The sequence below is a fragment of the Tenrec ecaudatus genome, chromosome 1 (genome assembly GCF_050624435.1).
Source record: "Tenrec ecaudatus isolate mTenEca1 chromosome 1, mTenEca1.hap1, whole genome shotgun sequence".
NCBI lineage: Eukaryota > Metazoa > Chordata > Mammalia > Afrosoricida > Tenrecidae > Tenrec > Tenrec ecaudatus.
In genome coordinates, this window is record NC_134530.1 from 61,971,899 (window position 1) to 61,974,565 (window position 2,667).

Genomic DNA, 2,667 nt, shown 5'->3' on the forward strand with positions numbered 1-2,667 from the left:
AGGGGTGGAGCCTAGCCAATGAGACTTCTGTGGGCATGGCCTTCTCCTGAGACTTCTGGGAAATCTGGTACTTCCTCCTTGGAGGCAGAAGACATCTCTCTCTCTCTGCTACTTCCTGGGAGACATTGCAGCAGACAAAGCCACATGGACGCAACCAGACCTTGGAAGCCGGAGAAGCCACAGAGAGACCCCTGCCAGCACTGAGATGTTTACAACATCACTGGACCCAAAGAATTTCTCCCCACTGGCTTGTGATTGTCCTGAATTTGGCTTCACTGCATGTGTTTCGTGAGTCTGAAGAGGACTTTATAGATTGGTATCAGACAGATGGGCTAATATCAGACTTATGGACCTTATCTGAACTGGGCTGGGTATTTTCTCAATGTTCAATTGCTCTTGTATATAAATCTCTTTCTTGACATGAAAAACTATAAGAACCACATGATAATATTGACAGATGCAGAAAAAGCATTCAACAACATCCAACACCAATTCCTGTTTAAGACACTTGAGAAGATAGGAATGGAAGGAAAATTCCTCAAGACAATACAAGCTATATATGAAAAACCAACAGCCAACACAGTAGTCAATGGAGAAAAGACTAACACAATCCCACTGAAAAAGGGAACCAGGCAAGGATGCCCCTTGTCCCCACTCTTATTTTTTTGACACTATGAAAACGCTTTAATGGAGATGTCTGTACAGAGTGTGATGTGAGACAGAAGGACAGCAAGTGCAGGACAGTGAGACGTGTACACCGACAGGCTGTGAGTGAATAAAGAGTTCACACCGCCGATGCTTCTGCTTCCCTGCCAGCCTCCCTACACCACTTCCTCCTGGGCCTCCTCCTCACACTCGGCCTCCTCCTCTGCCGTGGCGTCCTGGTACTGCTGGTACTCGGACGCCAGGTCATTCATGTTGCTCTCAGCCTCGGTGAACTCCATCTCGTCCATGCCCTCGCCCGGGTACCAGTGCAGGAAGGCCTTGCGTCGGAACACGGCGGTGAACTGCTCGGAGATGCGCTTTAACAGCTCCTGGATGGCAGTGCTGTTACCGATGAAGGTGGCCCACATCTTCAGGCTGCGGGGTGGGATGTCACACAAGGCCGTCTTAACGTTGTTGGGGATCCACTCCCCGAAGTAGCTGCTGTTCTTGTTCTGCACGTTGAGCATCTGCTCATCCACCTCCTTCATGGACATGCGGTCCCGGAGACCGCAGCCACCGTAAGGTAGCGGCCGTGGCGAGGGTCGCAGGCGGCCATCACGTTCTTGGCGTCAAACATCTACTGGGTGAGCTCGGGCACGGTCAGGGCACGGGACTGCTGGCTGCCCCTGCAGGTCAGCGGCGCGAAGCCTGGCATGAAGAAGTGCAGGCGCTGGAAAGGCACCATGTTGACAGCCAGCTTGCGCAGGTCAGCACTGAGTTGCCCGGGGAAGCGCAGGCAGGTGGTGACACCGCTCATGGTGGCCGACACCAGGTGGTTGAGGTCCCCGAAGGTGGGCTTGGTCAGCTTGAGGGTGCGGAAGCAGATGTCGTGGAGGGCCTCGTCTCGTCCGTGTTCTCCACCAGCTGGTGCACGGACAGCGTGGCGTTTAGGCTCCACCACCGTGTTCGAGACCTTGGGCGAGGGCACCACGCGGAAGGTGTTCGTGATGCGGTCGGGGTACTCCTCTCGGATCTTGCTGATGAGCAGCGTGCCCATGCCAGAGCCGGTGCCACCGCCCAGCGAGCAGGTCAGCTGGAAGCCCTGCAGGCAGTCACAGCTCTCCGCCTCCTTCCCACCACATCCAGCACGGAGTCGCCCAGCTCTGCGCCGTCCGTGTAGTGCCCCTTGGCCCAGTGGGTGCCAGCACTGCTCTGACCGAAGACGAAGTTGTCCAGACGGAAGATCTGTCCGAAAGGCCCCGAGCGCACGGAGTCCATGGTGCCGGGCTCCAAGTCCACCAGCACGGCCCGTGGCACGTACTTACCACCGGTGGCCTCATTATAATAGACATTGATCCGCTCCAACTGCAGGTCGCTGTCGCCGTGGTAGGTCCCGGTGGGGTCGGTGCCGTGCTCGTCGCTGATCACCTCCCAGAACTTGGCGCCGATCTGATTTCCGCACTGCCTGGCCTGCAGGTGCACAATTTCTCTCATGGCGATGGCGGTGGTGGCGGCGCGGGCAGCAGGACTAAAACAGGAGCGAGAGAGGAGGCGCAGACTGCCGTCCCCACTCTTATTTAATATTGTGCTGGAGGTTTTAGCTAACAGCATATGGCAAAGAAAAGACATCAAAGGTATTTGTCTGGAGAAGGAAGAGGTGGAACTATGGCTATTTGCAGATGATATGACTTTATATATGGAAAATCCCAAAAGCTCCACAAGGGGAGTACTGGAAGTAATAGAGGAGTTTGGCAAAGTGGCAGGATACAAGATCAACAACAGAAGTCCATCGGACTGCTTATACACATTGCATAAGACCACAGAAGAGATAAAAAGGTGGTACCCTTCACAATAGCCAAGCACAAATTGAAATATCTAGGGCTATACCTGACTAAAAGAACAAAAGATCTATATGGGGAAAACTACAGACCACTATTACAAGAAGTCAAGAGCGACCTCAACAAATGAAAGGATATCCCATGCTCGTGGATTATAAGACTCAATATAGTCAAGATGTCAGTT

The 2,667-nt window shown here is 53.5% G+C and overlaps 1 pseudogene; it reads right to left on the minus strand.

Annotated features, from left to right (window-relative positions):
• Positions 1 to 821: 821 nt before the first annotated feature.
• LOC142424139 (tubulin beta-4B chain pseudogene) lies at positions 822 to 2,166 on the minus strand (annotated as a pseudogene).
• Positions 2,167 to 2,667: the final 501 nt, after the last annotated feature.